Source organism: Phocoena phocoena, chromosome 10 (assembly GCF_963924675.1).
Source record: "Phocoena phocoena chromosome 10, mPhoPho1.1, whole genome shotgun sequence".
NCBI classification, from domain to species: domain Eukaryota; kingdom Metazoa; phylum Chordata; class Mammalia; order Artiodactyla; family Phocoenidae; genus Phocoena; species Phocoena phocoena.
In genome coordinates this window covers 36263648-36269951 of record NC_089228.1, presented here as the reverse complement: position 1 = coordinate 36269951, position 6304 = coordinate 36263648, and positions in this window count along the sequence as shown.

The following is a 6304-nucleotide window of genomic DNA, read 5'->3' as shown; positions in this document are numbered from 1 at the left end:
ACTATTATTGTGTTACTGTCAATTTCCTCTTTTATAGCTGTTAGAAGTTGCCTTATGTATTGCGGTGCTCCTATGTTGGGTGCATATATATATTTATAATTGTTATATCTTCTTCTTGGATTGATCCCTTGATCATTATGTAGTGTCCTTCCTTGTCTTTTGTAACATTCTTTATTTTAAAGTCTATTTTATCTGATATGAGTATTGCTACTCCAGCTTTCTTTTGATTTCCATTTGCATGGAATATCTTTTTCCATCCCCTCATTTTCAGTCTGTATGTGTCCCTAGGTCTGAAGTGGGTCTCTGGTAGACAGCATATATATGGCTCTTGTTTTTGTATCCATTCAGCAAGCCTGTGTCTTTTGGTTGGAGCATTTAATCCATTCACGTTTAAGGTAATTATCGATATGTATGTTCCTATGACCATTTTCTTAATTGTTCTGGGTTTGTTTTGTAGGTCCTTTTCTTCTCTTGTGTTTCCCACTTAGAGAAGTTCCTTTAGCATTTGTTGTAAAGCTGAATTTTGTTAGCTTTTGCTTGTCTGTAAAGCTTCTGATTTCTCCATTGAATCTGAATGAGATCCTTGCAGGGTAGAGTAATCTTGGTTGTAGGTTCTTCCCTTTCATCACTTTAAGTATATCATGCCACTCTCTTCTGGCTTGTAGAGTTTCTGCTGAGAAATCAGCTGTTACCCTTATGGGAGTTCCCTTGTATGTTTTTTGTCATTTTTCTGTTGCTGCTTTCAATAATTTTTCTTTGTCTTTAATTTTTGCCAGTTTGATTACTATGTGTCTTGGCATGTTTCTCCTTGGGTTTATCCTGTGTGGGACTCTCTGCACTTCCTGGACTTGGGTGGCTGTTTCCTTTCCCATGTTAAGGAAGTTTTCGAATATAATCTCTTCAAATATTTTCTCAGGTCCTTTCTCTCTCTCTTCTTCTTCTGGGACTCCTATAATGCGAATGTTGTTGTGTTTAATGTTGTCCCAGAGGTCTCTTAGACTGTCTTCATTTCTTTTCATTCTTTTTTCTTTATCCTGTTCCACAGTAGTGACTTCCACCATTCTGTCTTCCAGATCACTTATCCGTTCTTCTGCCTCAGTTATTCTGCTATTGATTCCTTCTAGTGTATTTTTCATTTCAGTTATTGTATTGTTCATCTCTGTTTGTTTGTTCTTCAATTCTTCTAGATCTTTGTTAAACATTTCTTGCATCTTCTCGATCTTTGCCTCCATTCTTTTTCAGAGGTCCTGGATCACCTTAACTATCATTATTCTGAATGCTTTTTCTGGAAGATTGCCTACCTCCACTTCATTTAGTTGTTTTTCTGGGGTTTCGTCTCGTTCCTTCATCTGGTACATAGCCCTCTGCCTTTTCATCTTGTCTATCTTTCTGTGAATGTGGTTTTTGTTCCACAGGCTGCTGGATTGTAGTTCTTCATGCTCTGTTGTCTGCCCTCTGGTAGATGAAGCTATCTGCATGTATGTTTTCAAATTAGAGTTTTCCATCTTTTCCAGGTATGTGCCCAGGATTGGGATTGCTGGATCATATGGTAACTATTTTTAGTTTTCTAAGGAACTTCCATACTATTTTCCATAGTGGCTGCACCAATTTACATTTCCACCAACAGTGTAGAAGAGTTCCCTTTTCTTCACACCCTCTCCAGCATTTATTATTTGTAGACTTAAAAAAATTTTTTTTGTGGTTGGAGTATAGCTGATTTACAATGTTGTGTTAGTTTCTGCTGTACAGAAACTACCACTTATACATATATCCACTCTTTTTTAGATTCTTTTCCCATATAGGTCATTACAGAGTATTAAGAAGAGTTCTCTTTGGGCTTCCCTGGTGGCGCAGTGGTTGAGAGTCCGCCTGCCGATGCAGGGGACGGGGGTTCGTGCCGCTGGGCCTGCTCGTCCAGAGCCTGTGCTCTGCAACGAGAGAGGCCACAACAGTGAGAGGCCCGCGAACTGCAAAAGAAAAAAAGAAGAAGAGTTCTCTTTGCTATACAGTAGGTCCTCATTAGTTATCTATTTTATATATAGTAGTGTGTATATGTCAACCCCAATCTTCCAGTTTATCCGTCCCCCATCCCACTTCCCCCCAGTAACCATAAGTTTGTTTTCTACATCTGTGGCTCTATTTCTGTTTTGTAAATAAGTTCATTTGTATCATTTTTTAGATTCCCCCTATAAGTGATATCATATGATATTTGTCTTTCTCTGTTTGACTTACTTAACTATGACAATCACTGGGTTCATCCATGTTGCTGCAAATGGCATTATTTCGTTCTTTCTTTATGGCTAAGTAATATTCCCTTGTATACATGTACCACTATTTGTAGACTTTTTTTTTTAATTTTCCGGTACGCGGGCCTCTCTCACTGTCATGGCCTCTCCCGTTGTGGAGCACAGGCTCCGGCCGCGCAGGCTCAGCGGCCATGGCTCACGGGCCCAGCCGCTCTGCGGCATGTGGGATCTTCCTGGACCGGGGCACGAACCTGTGTCCCCTGCGTTGGCAGGTGGACTCTCAACAACTGTGCCACCAGGGAAGCCCTGTAGACTTTTTTTTTTTTTTTTCCTGTAGACTTTTTGATGATGACCATTCTGACCAGTGTGAGGTGGTACCTCATTGTAGTTTTGATTTTCATTTCTCTAATATAGTGATGTTTCACATCTTTTCATGTGCCTGTTGGCCATCTGTATGTCTTCCTCAGAGAAATTTCTATTTAGGTCTCCTGCCCATTTTTTAAAAAAATAATTTTATTTTATTATTATTTTTAAAATTTATTTATTTATTTATTTTAGGCTGCATTGGGTTTTTATAGTGCACAGGCTTTCTCTAGCTGTGGCGAGTGGGGGCTACTCTTCACCGTGGTGCGCAGGCTTCTAATTGCGGTGGCTTCTCTTGTTGCGGAGTATGGCCTCTAGGCATGTGGGCTTCAGTAGTTGTGGCATGTGGGCTCAGTAGTTGTGGCTCTCAGGCTCAGTAGTTGTGGCGTGTGGGCTTAGTTGCTCCGTGGCATGTGGGATCTTCCCGGACCAGGGCTCAAACCCATGACCCCTGCATTGGCAGGCAGATTCTTAACCACTGTGCCACCAGGGAAGCCCCCTCTGCCCATTTTTTTTTTTAAATATAAAATGAAATTTTATTTTCTCCCGATCTCTAGAGAGAAAGTGCCACCACTTCAAGAGAGACACAATTCAATCCTTTAAAACTCCGGTCTTAATCTAGCATCACGCTGTAATAGAATAATTCTTCCTGGGGGTAAATGGAAGCATGCTTTAAGGTCCCAGCTTATAATTATTTTACCATTAGAAGCATAACCATATTTCGAAAACCTGGTGTTTACTGTTCTGATCTATTTGCTTCACTCCCAGCCATCAGCGGGTTCCCACTTAGAGTGATGAGCCTGGAGGGAAATGAAGGCCTTTCTAAGAACTAATAAAAAATCATCTCTTCTGCAAGTGGTGTTTATATTATGTTTGCCATCGTTTGCTGGAAGACACTCTAGGAACTGCCCATTTTTTGATTTTTTTTTAATATTGAGTCGTAAGAGCTATTTGTATACTTTGGAAATTAAGCCCTTGTTGGTCATGTCGTTTGCAAATTTTTTCTCCCACTCTGTAGGTTGTCTTTTTGTTTTATTTATGGTTTCCTTTGCTATGCAAAAGCTTATAAATTTGATTAGGTCCCATTTGTTTATTTTTTTTTTAATGTTTATTTATTTATTTATTTGGCTGCGCCAGGTCTTAGTTGCGGCATGCGGGCTCTTAGTCGCGGTCTGCGATTTCCTGACCAGGGATCAAACCCAGGCCCCCTGCGTTGGGAGCGTAGATTCTGAACCACTGGGCCACCAGGGAAGTCCCCCCATTTGTTTATTTTTGCTTTTATTTCTTTTGCCCTGGGAGACTGATTTGAGAAAATATTGCTACTACTTATGTCAGAGAATGTTTTGCCTATGTTCTCTTCTAGGAGTTTCATGGTGTCATGTCTTATTTTTATGTCTTTAAGCCATTTTGAGTTTATTGTTGTGTTTGGTGTGAGGGAGTGTTCTAACTTCATTGATTTACATGCATCTAGTGCTTGCTTCTGGTGGAGGAAATCAAGGGGGGCTTCATGGAGGAAGCACTATCTAGGCAAAGGATGACACAGCCCAGAAGAAATGGAGAGGACTGAACAGAGCAAAACAGTCAGAACTGGGTGATGCATGTGGGGGGAGCGCAATGGCATGTGCTAGTGGGAACTTGTCAGCCCTTGGCTGTATACATGTGTGATGTGTACTGTCATGCACCATGTGCCCCCAGGTGGACATACAAAGAAAGGGACATAGCCCAGCCTCTCCCAGCTAGAATTCTGGGGTGGAAATGCCTGGAAGGAATGGATGTCCTCAGTTCCTCCTCCACCAACCTAATTCTGGAACAGAGATATTGGGAAAATCTCACAGGACTTCCCACCTGTGGACCCCTTCTTTAAGGCACCAGCCAGCCGCCCCCCTTATACTTTGTAGCTGGCCCAGTCATCCTCCTGTTTTGTTCACAGAGGGCTCGACTCTTGGGGCTTTCCTTTTCTCCTTCCCTGATCCCGTCAGCATCCCATACCCCCTGGGAACCCCTGGCCTCTGCAGTCCTTGTCCTCCTCCCCCCACCTCAGCCACCCATCTTCCAAGTCACCACCAATGAGGACGTGACCTTCATCATCTCCATTCAGAACGTTCCTCCTCTTATAGCACCTTGTGCTCAGCATCTCCCCTGCCACAATTCTTCCCTCCCTGCCTCAAGACCCCCTTTCTCCTTGCCCAGTTTGGGTCCAGTCCCAGAGCTATAACCAGGTCCTTGACACACTCCTGGAGACCCTAGCTGCTCACCCTGTGCAGCTCTACCCCACATCTTGCTTTAACCTTTCTCCAGCTTCACTAGGTTGCTCCCATCAGCATACAGGCCACTCCCTGACCCACCTTCTTAAATGAACTTCCTTGAACTCCACATCTCCCCTCAGCTCCAGCTCAACTCTCTGTTCCCTGATCCCTTGCAAAACTTCACCAGTATTGTCCACATTTGCCATCTCCCCTTTACCTTGCCTCATTCCTTTGGCCCTTTTTAGTTGAGCTCCCATTCCACCATTCCAGTGAAACCCTTGTGGCCAGGTGGCCAAGGCCTTGGGGCCTCCTATTTCCCCAGCTTCAGGGCCATCAGCTGTCTTCAATGCCTCTTTCCTTCCCTCCTGGGTCCTTGGGCCCTTTGCTCACTCAGGTTCTCTCCTACCCCACCAGCCTCATCTCCTCTCCAGTCCCCATTCTAGCACTATGTTGGTTTCCTCACTGCACTCATCTCCCTCTTTTGTCTTCCTGAGTTGACTATAAATTCCACAAAATTAGGGACTGGGCCTCACTCTGAAGGGTCTCAGCATTCAGCCAGCACTGGACACATAGTAGGGGTGTGACTAAACCCTGGAATGGTACACTGGCTTGTGGTGCCACCCAATGTAGCCTTGCCTCCTCTCTTGAGACGTCATTTCTGGGTGTACATGTAGGTCCTTGAGTTTTCCAGCTCCCGAGGGCAGGACTGAGGGGACCCTTCTCCTCTCTCCGACCCCAGATCTCTCCAGGAACCAGGCAGCTCTGGCCTCCACTGAGGCATCTTCAGAATTCCAAGACTGTCTCCGGAATGCTGGGCCTCTCTGGGGAACGCGAAGTCTGGGGCACAGGTGGGGAGGCTGTGGAGTGGCTGGGCGGAGTATGGACAGCTGCTGACCTTCTGGCTGGAGCCTAGGTGCTGTGGCAGCTGTCCCTCTTGCAAGCACCACTGCTGACACCTCCACTTCCTTGCAGCCCCCCATCTACCCAAAGCCAGTTTCACTGTTCTGGCTGTAGCTCTGGCCTGGGTGCACCCAGTAAGCTGAGAGCCACAAGGCCCCATGCCTCTATTCCCTGCCAGGGAGGGAAAGTGGGTTGCTGGAGCCGTGAGGTTTGCGGGAACTGGAAATCATGCCCATCAGACTCTGTTCCATCAGACAGAGTCCTCGGCTGGGAGCCAGGTGGCTCTGCTCTCTCCCAGACTCACTGGATGAACTTGACAGGCCCCTGAGTCTCTCTGGGCCCCAGGGTCCTTACCTGTCAAATGGGCAAGGGGAGTAGACGATATGCCCCTCGGTCCCGGGGAGTCAACGTCGCTGGCAGGAAATCCAGGTGAGCGGGCAGATGGACTGGAGCTACAGGCCCGCAGAGCCCCCACAGAGCCCTGCTTCTCCCCAACCAGAAGCGAGAGGGAGCCATGGCAGCCGTGCCAAGTGGCATCCAGGGCCTAGC